The sequence below is a fragment of the Herpailurus yagouaroundi genome, unplaced genomic scaffold, assembly GCF_014898765.1.
Source record: "Herpailurus yagouaroundi ecotype Mexico unplaced genomic scaffold, PumYag 28, whole genome shotgun sequence".
Taxonomy (NCBI): Eukaryota; Metazoa; Chordata; class Mammalia; order Carnivora; family Felidae; genus Herpailurus; species Herpailurus yagouaroundi.
The window spans coordinates 136,378,724-136,400,156 of record NW_024412376.1 but is presented as its reverse complement, the minus strand read 5'-3'; the positions used below and the strand labels follow the sequence as shown (position 1 = coordinate 136,400,156).

At 41.4% G+C, this 21,433-nt stretch overlaps 2 long non-coding RNA genes across 2 annotated transcripts; one reads left to right on the top strand and one right to left on the bottom strand.

The window, feature by feature from the left end:
* The first annotated feature begins 9,099 nt into the window (after positions 1–9,099).
* LOC121036993 (uncharacterized) lies at positions 9,100–17,882 on the top strand. The gene is made up of 2 exons (XR_005793559.1): positions 9,100–9,531; positions 17,772–17,882. It is a non-coding gene; the product is annotated as an uncharacterized LOC121036993 (long non-coding RNA).
* Positions 12,982–19,614, bottom strand: LOC121036991 (uncharacterized). The gene is made up of 2 exons (XR_005793558.1): positions 17,671–19,614; positions 12,982–13,331 (listed from the first exon to the last, which is right to left on the bottom strand). It is a non-coding gene; the product is annotated as an uncharacterized LOC121036991 (long non-coding RNA).
* Between the last annotated feature and the right edge of the window lie 1,819 nt (positions 19,615–21,433).

The following is a 21,433-nucleotide window of genomic DNA, read 5'->3' as shown; positions in this document are numbered from 1 at the left end:
AATCCTGGCCTACCACTCACTAGCTGTGCAACCGTGGGCAAGTAGCATAACTTTGCCCTGCCTCAGTGTTTCCCTTGATTAAAACAGGGAGAAAATCTGCCCCAAAGGTTTTATGTGAGAATTAAACGAGACAATCCATGTAAAATGGTTAGCAGGTGGCCGCACATCATAAACTCTCAACAACCGCTGGGTGTTCTTATCAGCAGTACTATTGATACGCTTTCCTCCCTTGGCCTGAACTAGTTCCACAGGATCTCATTACCACCACTCCCTCCTCACTTCCTGTCTGTCTTGTCATCTGCAAGTCACTTCCTCCATGAAGCCTTTCATGACTGATTGCTTCTGAACTCCCTTTGTGGTGGGTACATACCCTTTCCAGTCTGGGCTATCTGCATTCATTTGCCCGGAGGCCTCCTTGACTACATCCTGAGTTTCTCGAAGAAGACAAGTCTCCTGCCCATGGCAAAACAGGAGAGGGGAAGAGAGGGAAAAGGCAGTGGGGAGAAGAGGGCAAGTGGAAAGAAATGCTGACGTCTGAGCTATAGACTCTCCAAACCTTAACACTTAACTCTAACCCAAACTTATCATGCTCAAAGGCATTATATTGACCCATAGATTCTCAGTCCTATCATCTCAAGAAATATTTTTCAGTATTTAAGAACCCCGGGGCACCTGGGTGGCTCAGTGAAGTGACTGACTTTGGCTCAGGTCATGAGCTCACGGCTAGTGGGTTCAAGCCCCTCATCCAGCTGTCTGCTATGAGCACAGAGCCTGCTTGGGATCGTCTGTCCCCCTTTCTGTCTACCCATCCCCTGCTCACGTTCTGTCTCTCTCTCCCCTCCCCACCCCCACCTTACTCTCAAAAATAAATAAACATTTAAAAAAGAGAAGGATGCTCTCTTAAGACCATCCATGTATAAACATTTAAAACCCCCCATTTACATCATATTATATCAGTTCTGCCTCCAACTCCACCCCCAACCCAGAATCTGAGGGAGGTTGTTATTTGGCTCAGACCCTTTCCTGACATTCTCTTTTTGAATGGTTTCTTGAAGAAATTAAATTAACTGCTATGAATTTATATATCAGATTTATTCTTCTTTACCCAAAGACCCTGGCCCATCTGCAAGCCACTTTGCCTTGGGAGAGCATAGCATGCAGGGGCAGGGGAACAGCCACAGAAGCCAACAGTGTGTGTCAGCCTGGACCCAGCAGCTGCAAGACTCACAACACGCACACACAACACAAATCCTTGGCCTCAGAAACCAGGACATTTTACTTGCCGTTATATGTGTTCCTTCCAGAAATTAAACGCCTCGTGGCAAATGAGAACGCAGTCATTTTTCCAAATCACCACCTCCCCTCCCAACATCTCCACCAAATTCACCTTTCTTCATATCTATTAAAAATAGGGGTTACGGTTTACATAAACAACTCAAAGTGAACGAGGAAAACGCAACATGTTCTGGAATTGATACTTCTGCATTTTACGAAATAAATATATCTCATATCCTCTTTTGTTTGTCATGACACCAAAAGAGAGAGAGAGAGAGAGAGAGAGACAGAGAGGGACAGGGAGAGAAAAGAAAGAAAAAAGTCTAGATTCTGTTCGTTTGGATCTGGAATGCAAATGACAGGCACCAGCCTTCCATCTCACAGTGAGTGCCTTGGAGAGATGGTGATGTGCCAGGGGTGGGGGAAGAGCTGTTTTTAAAGAACCAAAACAAAGTTACAGAAACTGGAACACCCAAATGTGTGTAAGTGTCTAAACTAGCCAAGAAACCAGGGTATGAAAGGCTGCGGCCGCGCTTACAGGGACCTGAGAGGCCCGGAAGTGCAGAGCCCTCTCAGCTGAACACTGGAACTGCAGGTGCAAGCTAAGGACGGAGCACGGAGGTTCGGTCGTGGGAACGTGCCAAGTACGTAACAGACCTCAATTGAAGAGAGCCAAGTTGAGGTTCATAGCCCGAACTTGCATACAGGAGGCAGCAAAATCCATAGGATTTAGGTATAAAAGGAGAATTGCCGTGTTTTTCCTTACGAGTTCATTTAAATACTGAGCAGGAGAAGGTGGCATCATATTTACTTTTCACTTCGTGCGTTTTCATGAAAGAGTCTGCTCTTTAGAAACAAAGTTCTTTTGGATTATCATTTGGTTCTCCCAATATGTCAGAATCAGTCCTATCTTCATCAAAACAAACACAGATTAATTTGGTTAAAGAATGTTTACGGAAACTTGTAGATTTCATGTCCAAGTATAAAATGCAGCAGCTAGAAATATCCTAACACAAAAACAACACAATCCTAACTTAGATCACAGTGTTGCCTATTTAACTCTCCAGATTGATTTGTAGTAGTGGAATGGATTGGGGAAGACCAGAAAGGAAGGAAGAGTTTTTGAAGCCTTTACAAAGCACCTGAGACTCCTTACAGGCATCTCCAGTCTTCACAGCAGTCCCATGAGAGGTGTTATCATTCTTATTTTGCAGATGAGGCCCCTGACGCTCAGAGAAGCTAAGTCATTTCACCAAGATCACACAGCTAGTGAATGGCAGAAACAATATTCAAATTCTTATATTTAGGATTTTTCCATGACACGTTTAGAGAGAGAGCCCTTGTATATTACTGGATTTAACAGAGAGTATGATGAGAACTTTGGTACAAATTAAGACTTTGTTAAAGTGGGGTGGTTTGGGATGAGATTTCACTATTTGTTACGGAATACTTTCGGGGGGAGATGTTTAGGTATTGTATTCTTTACATGTCAAAAATTTGAACTTGGAATTTATAGTCAGATTTGCAATACTTTTAAAATATTATCTGCTCTAATTTAAAGACATTTTCGTGTTTTCCTTTTAGGTTTTTGTGGTGTAGTTCTAGAATTAATTGAAAGTGAAAAAAGAAATTCTATTTTAGCATGTTCTCTGCACTTCCAAATTCTCTTAGCTATTGCTAGTGTCTCCTATATACACCAACATGTGTGAACTCTCTACAGTGAAAACTCCGTTTTGAAAAACAGCTAATCACATTAAAGAAAAGTAGGTCCTGGAAGATACTTTCTAGAAGACAGTATTAATATATGTGTAACTATTTTAGGAAAAACTAGAATCTGTTTAAAGCCAAAAATTGTAAATAACCAAATCCGATCACTTTAGAGACAGAGGGGCTTTTCTCTGCCCTAACCTAAGATCATATGGCTACTTAACCTGCTTTTAAACAAACAAGAATTTTTAAACATTTTCTATCCTTTAAGCAAATGTTCTTGGCTTGGCTAAATGACAGTGTTCGAGAAATGCCTACCACAGAAGCAGAAAAAACCCTTGGCAACATTCCAGAAGAAATTCACCCTGCATAATGTGCTTCAGCCAGGGCCCAATAGCTTTCTGGTGACCCTGCTGGCTCAGTGTACACTTGAACAGGATCTGGAAAGAACAAAAGAAAAACTGATAGACATTTTCCTTTTTGTTAGTCTGGTGCAGTAACCCTCAGCTCATGTTAGCAAACTTTCTAAACTCGTATGGCTTGGGGAGAACGTGCGTGTGTATGGCTAACTTATAAACCCGGCCCTGGGCTCTGGTGTAAACTTTGTTTTACTACCTTTGATTTTCTGAAATTCAAGCATAATTATATTGTTTGCCTTTTCATCCAATAAAATGTGCATTAACATTTGGTTCACTTGGGAATGTGTTTATTTAGATGAATGTGTTCTTCAAAAGACAAGTAGTGCTGTCATAATGAGAACACTTTAGATTATACGTAAAATCTTAATACGATATTAAAAAGAGGGAGACAGGAGGAACAAACCTCTTCAAAACATTTTAAAAGGGTGTTCATAATTGGTTAAAGATATTAACTGTTCCAGATACTTATGCAAGTTTTTCACCAAATACAACAGTAAAGACTAAAGTGAAATCCATTTGCTTTTATAACCGGAAATAGATGCACATTTTCATATTTTATGTCTCTTTGCAACTTTTTTCTTTTTAAAACAATTTTTTAATGTTTGTTTATTTTTTTGAGAGAGAGAGAGTGTGTGTGTGTGTGAGCATAGGAGGGACAGAGAAAGATATGCAAAATCCAAATCAGGCTCCAGGCTCTGAGCTGTCAGCACAGAGCCCAATGCGGGCCTCGAACCCACAAACCATGAGGTCATGACCTGAGTGGAAATCGGAAGCTTAACCAACTGCCTTAGCCACCCAGGTGGCCCTGCAACTTTTTCTTAGGGTGAACGTTTCCTACTTAAAAATAAAATGACGATATTTTACAGGCCTGTGAACCCATAGTGATTCATTTGGCCCAATTCTCCCCCTGAGGGGGTGGGTGGTGGTGGGAGAGGCTGGTTGGGGTTGGGCTGGCACGGGGTGTGTACTGAAAGCCTGTTTGGCCTTAAATGACCCGAATGGAGGAGAGGGAGGATGGTTAGAAAGGTACGATTTTCTCTAGTTGATGATCTAGGACAACTGCATAGTGCTAAGACGGAATCATGTTGTAGGAGAGATGCTGTAGATGCGAGCCTGGGGAAAGAGGAAGGCACTAGAAGGCACTAGAAGAGGAAGGCACTGGCCTTCTCAGGTCCTCCCATCATCTGTGCATCAGCCTGTTTCACGTGGGGCCTTTGTCTGCTTCCCCGGGGCTCCTTGGAGAAGTGCAGCAGGAGAACCGTAGCTGAAGACTGAAAACGCAGATGTCTGATGGCCTCCCAGACATACAGCGACAGGACTGCGGAGTGAGGGCTCATTGCACAAATTTTACTGGCTAAACACAAACATTCAATTGTACTGTGCTGGTCGTAACATCTTCTGGCATTTCTTCACTTATTTCTGTGCTGGACACCTCTAAAAAAACTGGAAGAGAGCCAGCTCTTGGGACCTCTGAAAGGCCCCAGCTATCAGGAAGTCATGCAGTACATGAGGAGAAGACAGGATATTTATAAAACCTTTCACTGCTTTCTGCAGAAGAAAGCTGGGCCTCGAGACTCCCGGTCACCAAAGTAAATCACCAAATACAAAACCAGCACAAAACAGATGAAACTAAAGATACCTTTGACTGGCACCCTTTTCCTGATCTTGCTATCCTCAAAAAGTAGCCATGATTCGGAGGAGTTCAATATGTCTCCTTCTAGATCTTTTTAAATTAAATTAAATTAAATTAAAAAAATTTTTTGAAAGGGAGAGAGGGAGAGAGAGAGCAGCACAAGCGAGGGGGGTGGGCAGAGAGAGAGAGAGAGAGAGAGAGACTCCACACTGACTCAAGGCTCAATCCCACAAGACTGGGATTATGACCTGAAGCCAAAATCACGAGTCAGACACTCAGCCAACTGAGCCACCCAGACACTCCTTCTAGATCTTTAAAAAGAAACACGCACACACAGAATAAATAATGTTATTTTATGTTATTTTATTTTACATATTTGGTATATACATAAACCTAAAGCTGCTTTATTCGTTCAATACTACTTTGAGGCTTACTCATGCAACTACATTTAGATTTATTTCAATACTTTGGCTGCTGAATAGTACTCCCTCATTTGAAAGTACCACTTTTATTTAACCATTCCCCTACTGAAGGACATTCAATATTTGTTAAGGATCCGATGTATTCTTCCAGCCCACTGAATATTTCCCTTCTTGGAAGTCTGAGTGTACTTTATTCTCTTTGGTTGATTCAGAGTTATGAGACCTGTCTCCCATGCTAGTACGTAAACTTCTAGAGTATAATATATGGTATAATATGCATGCTGTCATATTTGGTGAATGATGAACTGTGGGCTTTTAACTCCTTCGGAGGGCTTAATAGAAGCTTTGGACCCAATGAATTCTATTAATTGATTTCTTCCCCTTTCCTAAAAGAGCTTTGTATTTTCAAATCAGATTCAACTAAAATTCAGTTCCTTTCCCAAGCCAGGTTAATAGTGATCAGCATTCCCTTAAGATGTTCCAAGTCCTGACACTGGGGATATAATGAAGGTTGTACCTTTTAAAGATGAGTGAGTGTGTGTGTGTGTGTGTGTGTGTGTGTGTGTGTGTGAGAGAGAGAGAGAGAGAGAGAGAGAGAGAAAAGAGAGGGACACAGGGACTGAAGGACACAGAAAGAGAGAGATAGACTCAGAAACAGAAAGAGGAAAAGGAGGAGGAGGAAGAAGAGGAGGAGGAAGAGGAAGAGCAGGAAGGGGAGGAAGAGGAAGGGGAGGAGGAGGAAGGGGAGGAAGAAGAAGAAAATGAAAGGATCCAAAGCTGCCTTGGGGTGTGGCCTTGTGGCCCTTGCTGGCCTGGAGACAAAGCCAGCACAAAGGGCTGATTCTCTTTGCAATAAAATCTGGAAAACAAGCACTTTTCCTTCTTTTCTTTTAAAAATCTCATCCTGTCACTTTTACTTTACACTTTTAGGTTGGTGGTGTCAAAATCAGTTTCATTTCTTTCCCTGGAAGCTTTATGCTCAGACACTTTAGGTTTCCTTAAAAAAAAAAAAAAAAAATTAAAAACTTAAGCCCTTTCTAAAAGGGATAATGAAAAAAGTGCAAAGTCTTCATAGCCACTCACCAGAGATTCCCCCCGACCATTCAGCCAGACCCTGAATTATGTCATTAACAGCTAGCCTGAAACTGGGAAACACCTTGTGAAAGAGACTCCATCATTATATTGTTTGTTAGAGGAAAGGAGAAGGTGTGGGGGGATTAAAGCAAATAGGTATTGGGGGGCTTCTCTGTGTTTGTGTTTTGCCATTTTTTCATCTCGTGAAGTCACTTTCATTGCTTCCTATTATTAGACACCTTCGGCAGCAGTTTTTGCCTTCTTTAAGTCTGATCCCTTTGCTCTTGCCAGGGTCCCACCTCCCCTCCCCGCCCCCCTCCACCCCCAATGCGCATATGCTCATATACATGCAATTCTGCAAAGAATTTCGAGGACTTCAAAAATTCCCTGAGACCTACAGGACCTGAAGGAAGGCAAGGTTGGCAAAGATCCAGCTGTATGCAGAAACACTGAAAGCGATGGGCACCATAAGCATTGATAGTTGCAAAATATAGCCAATCTCCGTATCTGGACGCTGGAGAAAGAAATGCTGATCCTGAGTGGGCCTTTTCGGACACCACCTTATCTGTTATGGATAACAAGAGTAACCATGTGTCATGAGTACATCATCGTCTCTGAATACAAAGCTTGACTCTGTGTCTGGAAAACGCTGGACGAGACATAAGACTGTACCGATAATGAGGAGATTTTCTCATCAAAAATATCTACACTTGTGACAAGGGCTACAAGTGAGTGACTAAATGGTCTTGTCCATCAGTGCCCTTCACCCCAATTTCTTATCACATCCTTTGCATCATTTCCTTCAGCAGCTACTCTAACCTCGAAGCCATTCTTAGTCCTTCTTCCACTTCCAAGTCTTCTTATGCCATCTCCCGTAGACCGAATCTATTCCAAACCCTCAGCCATTCCAAAAAATCATATTCGCATAAGATTCCTGTTAGCACAGTAACTCTCACCATGCACAGAGTGACTGCAATGTGCCAGCCAAGCATGTAGCACTTAAAACGCACTATGTACAATTTATTAAATCCTTAAAACAAATCTGCTGTGGAGATAGTAGCATTTCCATTTTAAGGGGGAGAAGCCTAAGGCCTAGAGAGGAGTCAGTTCTGAAGGTCACAGAGCAAGAAATTGGCAGAACTGGGTTCAACCTTAGTTCCCTTTGTCTGCAAGCTCTCGGTCCCGTTGGTTGCTGCCAGAGTCTCATTTTGTCAGACGATTCTTAAAATTCCAGAATTCTCAGTTTATATGTGTTCTTACCCTTCTTTGGCTCATAGAATATCTGATCAGAAAAGGCCATCTTGTTAGAGGCAATCTTGTAGGATGCTTACACTTTACAAATAAGGAAACTGACAGTGGACTAGGATGGGTTACTGTTCCAAACATGGCCTTCCCCTTACGGGTTCTGAGGGGGCAGGAACCACGTCCTCTGGGAAGTAATTTCATACTTCTCCTACCATAGCCCTAAGTACACCACAAGTCTCCATGTGGACTTTGGTGACCATTCCAAAAGGGGCAGAAACTAAAGTCCAGAACCTCTGAATAACCAGAGCAAAGGAGGGCCAAACTCAGATGGCCTCTACTTCAAAAGGAATAGAACAATCTAAGGTGTGCCCCTTCCTATTTGCCCCAGGGGAACCTAAGGATGTTGCCTGGTCCTGGGAGCAAGTGTAGCAATGAAAACAAGACATGTAAAATCACAACAAAGGAGGCCCAAAAAGCCAACACCTGCATCTTAAAGCCACTTCTACAGACAGCAGTGACATGTAGCCCAATTAAGCAGATAATTTCAAAGCCCTGCACTTTAAGTGAGCAGTAGCTGGAATTAGGAGGGAAAGGACAAGTCGGTGTGTGAAAGCTTGCCTTTAGGTTTATTATTGAGCTAGAATAACAAGTGATCGCCATAGTTCAAATGTGTTTAGAAAGCCCTGAATCAGATAACTATTATGCCTTGCACTGTCCTTGAAAATGCAAAGATAGAAAAGGAAGAAATCATCTAAGGGTAATAAACCAGGGAAACCAGAGACTAGCTGGAGGTGTGAGCTGTAGATCATTAGTACTGATGCTTATAAACACTTACTGTATGACAATAGTTGACAAGCTCTATCAAGAGCAGAGCAGTCAACCTGGTTCCAATCTCTCTCCAGGCGAGAGAAAAAGAATCTGTTTAATCAGCATTTTTATTTTCTAAAAAAGGCAGTTTAGGTCACCCTAATGCTTGTAACCTTAATCTGTGTCACTTCATTAGGTTATTCGAGAACATCAAAACACAAAGTACTATAGTTAATAGATCACACGTGAAAAATAGAGGACACACTGAGCAGGTCAATGACCTGGGATTGCCTGAATTAGCTTCATTTCACTTAACATCTCCAAGCTTTCCTCTGAACTATTTTGTAAATAAGTATGATTAAGTACAAGCTGCTGCATAAATGTCCAATGTAAGTATGTATGTGTATAAATACATATGTATATATACACATATATATTGAATATGTACATACATATATATAGTATGTATGTGTATATTACATACAGAGAGAGAGAGAGAATATATTGCGACCACTTGGTACATCCAGGTACTGAGCCTCCTGTCCAGCTGAATAAGTTAGTCCACTGGGCTCTCAAAGTATAAATTCTGAGCCGTCTCAGGATGCATGCACGTTTGCTCAATCTGTAAACACGTAATTATTGAACTTGCCTTCTAAAGTAACACCACACCCTGGATGTGATGCAAAACCCAGCATTACAAGATAAGCTCTGTCTCAAGTTTCTGCTCGTTATAGTGCCTGAAGTATTTGCTCATAAGCTCAGGGACTGAAGCAGAAGTAAACAGTCGGGCCAGTATTATAGGGACACCTGTGTTACAAAACTTTCTTACATTGTGAAAGCAATGAATGAAGTTCAGCAGGACTCCTGTAAGAATGCCGATTCATCCCACATCGCGTTGGTCAAACAGGACTTCGACCTTATCGCCTCCCTCTCTCCCTCACCCGCCCAGGTCAGTCTACTTTCCTCGGGTATCAGATCCCAGCTCCAGGCTGGGTATCAGATCCCAGCTCCAGGCCGCGGGGCACAGCTACCCCACCTCACCTCCTGTCTGTCTTCTGTCAACGCCTCATTCAGCTACATTAGCCGGGCCTGCCCTCCATATGCCCGGCTCTCAGGTCTCGAGCGAGCCTCTGCACAGCACATATAACATGCCTGGGCTCATGATTCTTTTTATCTTCAAAATTCTTCAACTTTGCACACTTCCTTTGTGAATCCTTCTCTAATTAGACAGAGCACATTGCTCTGGACCAGGGGCTCTGGCACAACTTTGCACTGTAGTTAGGTATGATTGTTGATCTCCTCCTCCCTGCCCACCCCCCCATCCCGCCGAGATGTGACATAGCTGAGTGACTAATAGTGAGAACTTGGAAGCCAGATGAACAGGGCTGGGATCCTGGATCCACCACGCACTGACTCTGCCTCAGTTTCTTTACCTGTAATAGGTAGGGAGGTAACCAACAAGCATACAATAGTGACTGGTGTGCAGCAAATGCTATTTAAGCACAAACATAATAAATGTGAATAACAAGCAGCAGCTCCCATCTGCCTTAGTGTTCAGGAGACAACAGGAAGTGATGGGGCTGCCTCTGTGGTGAACTGTCAGGGATGTGCCTAAAATGGTGACTGCTGCATCGGCCAGCTATCCCGCTCAGAGGTCCCTGGCCTAGTGTGGCCAGCCATTCACAATTTCAAGAGAAGAAAAAAAAATCCACATTTTGGGATTTCAAATTATTGGGTTACATTTTTTTAAAGATTTTATTTTTAAGTAATTCCTACACTCACCACGGGGCTTGAACTCATAACCCCAAGATCAAGAGTCACATGCTCCACCAACTGAGCCAGCCAGGCGCCCCTTATTGGGTTACATCTTAAAAATTAATGTTTGAGGGGCGCCTGGGTGGCGCAGTCGGTTAAGCGTCCGACTTCAGCCAGGTCACGATCTCGCGGTCCGTGAGTTCGAGCCCCGCGTCAGGCTCTGGGCTGATGGCTTGGAGCCTGGAGCCTGTTTCTGATTCTGTGTCTCCCTCTCTCTCTGCCCCTCCCCTGTTCATGCTCTGTCTCTCTCTGTCCCAAAAATAAATAAAAATGTTGAAAAAAAATTAAAAAAAAAATTAATGTTTGAGCCAAATAAGGCATGTCTGGAGGCAGATTTCGCCCTGACGTCACCATTTTGTGACCCCTGACATTTATGAATCTATAATGCGGTGTGTATGAGTGTATGTGTGTTCATGTACTTCCATTTTTCTGTTTATTTTCTATACTTCTTCTTCAATTCAATATCCTAGAGGCAGAAGAAAGCATGCAGAAGGTACTCAATTAAATCCAGCTGCCCAATGAAGGTTTGTTAATAACCAGACACCAATGACACATTTCTGAAATAAAAGAATGGGTAACTTCATTTCACCCACATCTAGTGCCCTCTCTTAAAGTACATCTTCAGGTCAACAAACAAGGCCCTGGGAACACAGTATGAACCACGTGTCGTCCCTGGTCTTGAAGAACATACAGATGTGGGGGGGGGCACAGGAATGCAGACAACTGTAATGTTTACAAAACACACGGACACGTGTTATTACATTCACATCACAAGAACCCAATGCAGTAAGCACAGCACGTGATTTTATACCCAGTGTCCAGAAAAGACATTGAGGCACAGAGAGGTTAAGTGACTTGTCCAAGATTATTCCACTAGTAAGTGGAATTGTAACAAGAACCCAGTTCTGCTGTCTGCACACCCTAACTGCACATCCGGGTTCTTTCTGCTGCACGCTCATGTTCTCGCACATCATGCGTGTTTTCCGGTGCCTGTGAGTGCTAGAGAAATCAAACTCGTTAAGAAAGTTGATATCCAGTGAGTTGGAAGGGGGCACTGATAGACTCTTGGAATGCAGGCTTTGAAAAGGACCTGTGAATGGTTTGGGAAGTAGTTTTCTTCTCATTAATTATAATTTTGGATTTACTGGAAAAGAATTTGAGGGCACTTTCAACGAAACATGATGCCATTTATTTTTTTTAGAAGATTAAAAGAACAAGGTAAAGAAGGGAAACAGAGGTGAAACCATGGTTTCAGAAAATTGAGGGTAAATATAGATAGCACAAGAGGGCACAAATCTTAGTTCTGAGTTTCCTGCCAGACAAGGCAAACTGAGAGTGACGAAGTTTCTGTTGTTTATAAAAGAAGGCAGACTAATTTTAAATTTAGTATATATTTATCTCCACTTGTCTAATTCCGAATCACATAGCAAAAATTGGTATTCTTATGGAAAAGAATGATTTGAAAATGTAGCATTTTATCAAAAAACCCAAAAAGCTGATTTTTTACATTTATAAAATCTGTGGTTGATCAGAAAATTTGGAAATTTATAACATACAGACTAGCACATGAGTGCCCATAGTAAGGGTCTGGCATGTTCCGTAAGAGGAAATGGGAGAAGTGGAATCCAGTTTAGGACTGTGTAGCAGAGTATTGGAACTGTTATTTGGGGGCGAGGGTTAGCAAAGGGTTGCCCTCTTCATAAATAGCATAGATTTCAAGTTTTTTTTTTTTTTAATTTTTTTCAACGTTTTTTATTTATTTTTGGGACAGAGAGAGACAGAGCATGAACGCGGGAGGGGCAGAGAGAGAGGGAGACACGGAATCGGAAACAGGCTCCAGGCTCCGAGCCATCAGCCCAGAGCCCGACCCGGGGCTCGAGCTCACGGACCGCGAGATCGTGACCTGGCTGAAGTCGGACGCTTAACCGACTGCGCCACCCAGGCGCCCCCAGATTTCAAGTTTTTAACCAGGTGAGCTATAGCCAAAAGGTGCATCAAACACAAGATGGTATTCAAAGGCCATGAGGACATTTCATCATTTGTTCATTCATTCGGCAAATAGATTCTGAGTGCCCACAGAGCAGGCATTCATGCATCATCCTCAGAGATGGAGACAGAGCAACAAACAAATCAGGCAAAAATCACTGCCTTCACCAAGCTCTCTGGAGGCAAGCACAGCATGTTGCACAGATTAAAGATGGAGGCATACATTGTTTATAAGCAGGCTGGAGTTCCCACAGCCATACAGTGATCCAAATCTGTTGTCCTAAAAAGGCTGCAGCCCTGTGTTCCTGAGAATCTTGAAACAGACGCTTGGCTTTTGTCACCAAACTATCTAGAGTGTAGGAGCAGCTAGGAAAGGGAGGAGCCTACCACAGAACAGGGCTGAGGCCTGGATCCCACCTTCCAAAGTTCAGTAAGGATGAAGGGTCGCCTCCCCTCCTGCTGCAGAAAATAGCCAACAAGCCCCTCTCCCAGTCTGATGAAAATGGTCCTCTTGTAGAAATGGCTTTAAGAAGCAGCTGGCAGATGTAAAGCCATACTAGCCATAGAAGCTGCTAGACAAGGTACAAACAGAAATAAATAAGGTTTTTTAAAACCCATACAGGCATTTATTCTACCAACCATTTATTAAATTCTCACTACATATGCAAATAGCACTGGGCTAGGTACTGGGGGCTGGCACATGGTTCCAGCCTTCGTGTGCCTTATGTTCTAGAAAGAGTCAGACCTTGAACAACTCATTAATTAACCAATTAAAAGTAGAACAACTACTGGGAAGAACCATCAGAAGCTATAACAGCAAATTAGAATTAATCTAGTGCCAGAGGGGCGCTGGTTGGCTCAGACGTTTAACCATCTGACTCTTGATCTCAGCTCAGGTCTTGATCTCGGGGTTCTGAGTTTGAGCTCTGCACTGGGTGTGAAGCTTACCTGAAAAAAAAAAAAAATCAACGTAGTGCCAGAGAGTCCAGGAACCTTTAACACAGTCTGACTCACCTTTTCTCTCTCCCTTTCCCACTCCCCTTTCCCACTCCCTCTCACCGCCTCCCCCTCCCATCTCTCAGCCACACACACAAACACACACACACTGATTCACACAGTGGTACACACGCAAGTGCACACACAGGCATACATAACTATGATGTAATAAAGCATCTCTTGTCTTCCTCTTTCAAAGAGGCTTTTTGGGGGTCTGGAAATGCTAAGGATGCTATTCCTTCTGGTTTTCTGGCCAACAGCTTGCAACCCTGGTAAATCCCATGGCCAAATTTTCTACTCTGAGCTAAGAGGCAGCCAGGTCTAGAGGGAAAATACATACTGAGACCGATTACATCTTCAAATGTCTTTAGACCTTTGTGTTTATGGTTGTGCTTGGTCCTTATTGATAGTTAATTAGAATGTACAAGTCTAAAACATGAACTTGCCAGAGAGCATAGTGTTCAAAATGAGAATGACTGCTTTTCCATCAGACTGTGTGCTGATCGACAGCAGCTCGTGTTGCGTATTGAAACTAAGCTAAGCTACATAATAACAGAAGATGTAAAAGCTAAACTTGAAAAAATAAAATTTGGAGTCTATACATACTGAACTTTGATTGGCTATCAAATTGTATTAATCAATAATGTCAAATTGGAAAAAAGCGTAAGAAAAGCAGGTAAGAAACATTATTTTGGACAATATTAAGCTAGGCGGATTTTAAAACTTTTTACTTATCTAAGTATAAGGGGTGGTAAATAAAAATGAGAAGATACAAACAAGTATCCAAAAGAAGATCAACATACAGCCATGCATAACTATGTGAAAATGTATTTAACCAATTCCATATTATTGGGCATTTGTGTTTTTTCTAATCTTTACCACAAATGCTTTAACGAACGCATCTCTCGTTATTTTCTCATGATAAACTCTTAGAAGTGGAATTTCTTAGTCGGACAGCATTCAGATGTTTAAAATCAGAGTTGAAGCAATAGACAAATTCAAAGTCACTTTAAATTCTTTCTTTAAGGTACTTGCAACACATTCAAACTTAGAAAGCATCCAAAATTGAGAGTAAACAGTCTTTATTTCCATACCAAAGTCAATAATAATATTGCGTATATATAATTTCAAGACTGACGTTTCTTCAAACCTCACCAAATACTAACAGGCAGAAATACTATATGGCTATAGACACTTGTCGAAAAGAAGCCTGTTTCTCATTGTAATACAACAAATATGTTAACTGCTGCATTTTGGATTTGAAATACTGAATAAAAAACCAATTACACCAAACATATATAATACTTGTATACATACACAATTGCATTACACACACCAGCAGAAGGATACTAAACTGAAACGTGTATTTCTTTGTCTGCTCTGGGCAAAGTGATAATCTCTCTGGGTCTCAGTTCTGAGGAGAAAGACACAAGATCTGGGGTTTCCAGATTTTTTTATATAATAGACCAACTAAACTAAAAAACAATCCCTATACACACATAATTGATTAATAACCTTAAAATGGAAGGGAGACATAATAGCTGAATAAGAGAGCATCATTTAAACCAAATGCATCTAACCTAATTTTTAAAAACTCTGCTCCATTGCTCATATTTTTCTCATTTTGCCTCAGAGCATGCAGACTTGCACTAGCTCACAGACTCTTGATTGAAAACAACCTCTCTAGATAACTCTTAAGTCCTTTCCAGGTCTAAAGTGCTGTGGTTTTGTGGTTCTAAATTTTAATTTATGCTCTATGTAAAAAAAAAGTAACTCGTGAGGAATTTTAAAATTTGGTCTCCCGTATTTCTTTGAGGCTGCCAATAAGTGGCTTCCAGAAAGAGGATGTGAGCACTGTACCACCCAATAGTCACTTGGTAAGAGTTTCCAACAGCCAGGCACTGGGATAGACATTGGGTACCTAAGCGACACACAACACAACTTCTGCGTTCAGCAGGTTCTCATCTAGAGGGGAAACGGGACACTAAACTAAAGAGGCAGTAGGGTACAACAAGTAAAATAATGCAGGGTGTATGCCTGGGGATATGGAACATTTCAGAGCAACACCCTACCAGACTGGGGCGCAGCTGGCTAAAGGGCTGGATGTTCTGGAGAAGATGCTTGAACTGAGTCTCAGAGAACAGAATGAGTGTTAGGCAGCAGGGGATGTCTTCACAGGCGCGTGAGCAACCTGATAGAGCTAACGTGCAGCAATAATCCTGGGGAATCCACATCCTAGCATGTTCCAGTGAGGCTGGAAGCTGTGAGTTGGAGGATTGCTGAAGACACTATAGGGGTAGACAAGTGGCTAAATTTAGGAGAACCTGAAGTGTTACAGGAAGGTGTTTAGACTTGACCCCTGACACATGGGACATCCCTGAAATATTTTCATCAGAGGAGGACACTAGGGTACATCTTAACTGTTTGCTTCTTTTCCCAGCTCAAATTTTAAAGTTAGATCTGTACAATTGAAAAAAATCTGAAGGGGAAGAATTCTTATGCTACCTTTATTATTATTATTATTATTATTATTATTTTTTTTTTTAAGAATGAAGATAAAGTAGTATAGGCTTGTTAAAACAAATTCAACCAGTATAGAAGTGCATAAATAAAGGAGGAAAATTCAGAGACTTCCCTCCCTCATCCACTCAACCAAATCCTACTCCCCAGAATTAATCACGATTTTGAGTTTCTTGTACATCCATGTATTTATTTTCTAAATGTATACAAAAGCATTTATATATAACACTGATATATTGTGAGTTCTCTGATAGAGACTATATTGTGCTACACATATTGGTCTGCAATTTGCCTTTTTCACTTAGTATATTGTCAGTACAGACCAAGCTCATTCTTATGGACTGCATAGTATTGTGCTGTATGCCATGGGTATGTTCCAAATGGTATATAACCATTTCCCTCTTGGTGGTCATTTAGGCAGTTCCCAATTTTCTAGTCATTGCTGCGATGAACACCTTTGACTATTTGCACACGTATGTGTGTTTCCCTAAAGGATAGTTTCTTAAGATTGGAATCACTAGGTTGAAGGATCTAGGCACTTAAAATTATGAAAGCTACTACCTAGTTGCTCTCTAAAAAGCTGTTCCATCTTGTGCTTATCCTGTGTGTACAAGAGGACTCACTTCCTCCCACCATGGCCTAGCTGGGTTGTATCAAGTTTTTGAATCATTACAGATCTGATCAATAAAAGACGTTATGTCCGGTTGGTTCAAGTGATGGTTAGTGAGCTTGACCACCTTTCATATACTTATTGGCTAGATATATTTATTTTTGTCTATGAATTGCGATTTTATAAACCCTACAGGTCAGAGATTCTCAGTCTGGGGCCCCAGGGCTCCTGATATATAATGCGACATTTTCTGTGTGTATTAGATGCACATTATTCTCGGGATAAGCTCCAAGGAACATTAAGAACCGCTAATCATAAACTGTAGGCTGAGAGAAGGATGTGGAAAGGAAGAAGCACGGTTGGAAGGAAGGACGGGAAAGGAGGGAGGGGCCTGTTGCATGACCGGTTATCTGCATGTACGCAGGCCCCTTTTATTATCTCCCCCTGGTCTGTACCAGGCCTTCCCCATAGCATTCTCTCATCTGCATCCCCAGAAAACCCACCAGCCACCCAGGGGCTACTAAATCGCTGTGGACTGGGCTCACTTCTTACTAACAACCATATACATATCACAGAGACTGCTGACAAACAATTCAAGAGGCTTCTTTATTTTTACTTTGGTTCATTGAAACATACAAAAGCCTTATACATACAAGCCGTCACCGATCTATCTGAAAGTACAGAAAAGCCATTAACTTCCATTTTATGTCTTAATTATGTCTCTAACTTACACACAGCTTTTCATCACTCCGACCATCACACCTCGCGTTGAGCTCCACAGCACCCTCCTCTAGGACTCCCCCATAGCCGCTCTGCGATACTCCCTAATCCACTGTCTGCACTTAAGCCTGACTATTTTTTCATTTCAACATCCCCCAGGTGACACCCCTCTCAGGGCTCCCCTTTGCTCCCGACCAAAGTGCCAGTCCCTTAACGCCTGATGCACCCTCCGGGGAGCTACCTGGTCTGCTCCGCCCACCTCCGCTGTTAGACTAAGCCTCCTCACTGTCTAGGCCACACCCACACACAGGCTCCCTCCCACTCCTCGACCTTTGTAATTATGCTAGAATGCTTTCTCTCCCGCCCCTCTCTTTTACTGAGTTCATTTCTACTCAGCTTAAAAATCACTTCCCTGACCTCCCAGCCCAAGTCATGTATTACCGTTTCAGGCTTTTAGAGCATCCTGTACTTTTTTTTTTCCTTTGTAGATCTCTCAGATTTGCAATTACATAGCTCATTAACGTCTGCTTCCATTCCGGCAGGTGAACGCCAAGAAGACAGAAAAGAAGATCTGTCCTCCTCTCTGAAATCCAAGTGCTCAAAGCAGGGCTGATGGGGAGCAGGTGATCAATAAACACTGTTGAAGCGAAGGACGAAAAGGCTGTTATTAGAAATGGTTCCTTGTAGGTCTTGATTTTCCTCTACACTTTCCTTCAGAAATGAGCCCATGGAAATTATGTCTTGGATACAGAAATTTGCTCTTTCAGGTCATGCCCATTATTTATCAGGAACCTGTTGTGAACGGACTAGGCAAGGGGCGGGCGGAACACCGAAGCAAACGAAACTGACTAATCCTCTCCTTCAGCTTAAGTTCCAGGAGGACGAAACAGGTAGTAAACATACCGGATAAGTAAATTATATAGTGTATTTAGAAGGTGTAAAATGCTAGGAAAAAATTCAAGCAGGGTAAGTTGGATGGGTCAGCTAGTTTGGGGGGACCAAAATAGAGCGGGGTTGAGTACTCTCATGACGTTTAAAGTAAATCTGAGAAATACCGCAGGGGTAGATGGGGCTGCAAGTCAGCCCCAGAACCGCTCCTGCCCTGGCGAAAGAGCCACGTGGAGCAGCCTAGAGGCTGGTTGGCGGTAGCTCAGCCAACGCCCTGATGCCTCCATGGCTTCCTTGAGAACTTCATACATTTAAATGTCACTCTTCTCCCCGGAACCCTCCTTCCTCCCTGCCGAAGTTGGTGGATCCTTCTTCCAGGTTCCTAAGACCTTTTGATCATCTCTGTACAGCACCACTTATCTCCCTGTCCTGAAATGATGTATCTTCAGATGCGTTTGCCCCGCCAGAAGGCAAGAATTCCTCAAGGGTAGGGACCACCAGGTTCCAGCATCCAGGATCTGATCATTACCAGCACTTGTTAATACAGAAAGTGCTCCAAGTATTTGACGAATGAGTGGATGCAAAAATAGGTAATGAATGAATGAAGAGAAACAGAATATGTGTACCTATGGGAATTAGAACCCCTTCAGTTTTCCAGAACTTCTCCATATTTGTGTATGCTAATCTTCAGCGCTTCTGGATCCCAAGAATGGTGGAACGGTCAGACAAGACTTTAGAAGGAATCAAAATACTTGGGTAGGGATTCATTAGTGGGTTACAAAATCAGTTTAATAGATACTGAAAAGCATTTTTATAATTAACTAGAATACATGATAAATTAACAGGATGCATCAAAATAAATAAGGTTAAGTGTTTTTCTGACATGTGGCTCCGTTTTCCAAGAACACCCCCAGTTTATTCCTGTTGGATCAGCAGTTATTATCTTCAAAAGTAATAATTTTCCCAATTTTTACAATAAATTAGGGGATCACTTTCATTACATATACTTATGTATATAATTGTCCTAGTGGTTTATGAAGTGGTTACTGTGGACACGGATCAAAAAAGTTTGGAAAAGGCTTTTCTAATCTCTGAAACTCTAAAGAAGCATCATGAAGGAGAAAAGTCTAGGGAAGAAAAGAAAATGAGGTACACCTGGATACCTTCTTCATCCTCACACTATTCTGCATGGGAGGCAACACCATTACATTTTGTTACAAATCTGGGAGCTAAAGCTCATAGGGCTTTAAAGACCTTACCCAAGTTCATATGCCATCAAGTCTTAGTGCCAGTGTTGAAATTAGGTCTACACATTAGGGCAGGGGGAGCATTTTGTTCTACACATAGGAACGGGAAAGTTTTTTGGGTTTTTTTTTGTTTTTTTCTACTTCTTGGAGACCACAACATTTGTAGCCACATAAAAATGTAGGAGAGGACAATGGAGTACATCTCCCACACTAGTATCGTTAAGTTTTATAATTTAATATACATACTTTTATTTTACACATGATCTTAGCCAAAAGGCCGAGAAGCGATACATACTTTTATTTTAGAAGTATTCTGCATTTGGAACTACTTAGTATTTTGACTCAGATGGGAGTTCTTAATTATGGACTGAAAAGTGGATAAATGTTTAGGAGTGACGAAATAAGCCTTGCTAGGCAAAAGCACAGAAAATGAGCAGTTCTTTGAAGAGTCGTACATTAGCAAGCAGTGCAGTATCTGGGGACAGACAATCTAGGTCCAAATCCTAATAGCTATGGGACTATGGTCAGTTTTGTTTTTTGTTTTTTTTTTTTAAGTTTCTCTCTGCTTCAGTTTACTCGTTTATAAAATGCCTACAGGAGTATCTACCTCACAGGGTTCTTGTAAAGACTAAACAAGAGACTATACATATAGCTCTGAACATGCTTCCTAGAATGTGGTAAATCCCAGAAATGTCAGCTTCTAGAAGAATGGAAACAAGACTACTGAAGCTGAAGGTGCTCCCTTTTTACTGCTTACTTCCCATTGACATACACCCACCCCCACCTTCAAAGGTCTTCCTCTAGGTTTTCTGACATTGCTGAAATAACCCCCCAACATGATGTGTTGTTTCTTTTAGAATTGCTGGACTCAGTTTGCTAGTATTTTGCTAAGGATTTCTGTGTCTGTGTTCATGGGTCATATTGATCTCATGTTGTTTTTCTTTTTTCTATTTCTTGTAACATCACTGCCAGATTTTCATATTAAAGTGATGCTCATGAAATGGGAAATAGTCCAACCTCTTAGTTTCTTTTTTAAAGATTTTTAAGTGTTTTTTAATTTATTTCGAGAGGGGGAAGGAGCAGAGTGAGGGAGAGAGTGAATCCCAAGCAGGCTCCATACTGTCAGTGCACTGTAAGCAGACAAACCATGAAAGCATCAAAACTGAGATCATGACCTGAGCTGAAATCAAGAGTCAGACGCTTAGCCGACTGAACCACCCAGGTGCCCCATCCATCCTCCTACTTTCTTAAAGAGCTTGTGAGACATTGGTATGTTTCTTAAATATTTAATAGAATTCATAAGAGAAACCTTCTGGGCCTAAAGTTTTCTTCTAGGAAAATTTTTTAATTTACATACTTAATTTCTTTAGGAGATATAGGGCTTATTCGGGTTTTCTACTTCTTCAGTCATATTTGGCAAATTGTATCTTTGCCCATTCATCTAAGTTGTTGCATTTATTGACATAAAATTATTCATAATATTCATTTATTATCCTTATGATGTCTGTAGCATCTGTAGTGTGTCACTGATATTCAGTATTTATGTCTTCTTTTTTTCTTAATGAATCTTTCTAGAGGTTTATAAATTTTGTTGAAAATTTCCAACTAGCTTTTGGTTCAATGATTTTCTCTATTATTTTTGTTTTAGATGTCATTCATCTCTCTTTTATCTTTTTTTATTTTCTCTCTTCTACTTATTTTAGGTTTAATTTGCTCTTGTTTTCCTGCATTTTAAGGTAGAATCTCAGATTATTGATTTTAGACCTTTATTCTTTTCTAATATTAACACTTTGCGCCATACATTTCCTTTGAGATACTATTTTAACTGCATCTCATAAATTTTGATATGTGTTTTCATTTTCATTCAGTTCAAAATATTTTTTTTAATTCCCTTATGATTTCTTCTTTGGCCCATGTGTTGTTCAGAAGTGTGCTATTTGATTCCTAAATATTTAGAGAGTTCCCAAATAGCTGTTATTGATTTCTAATTTAATTTCACTATGGTCAGAGGACAAACCCTATGAATTAAATTTGTTAGAACTTGTTTTATGACTAACATATGGTCTCCC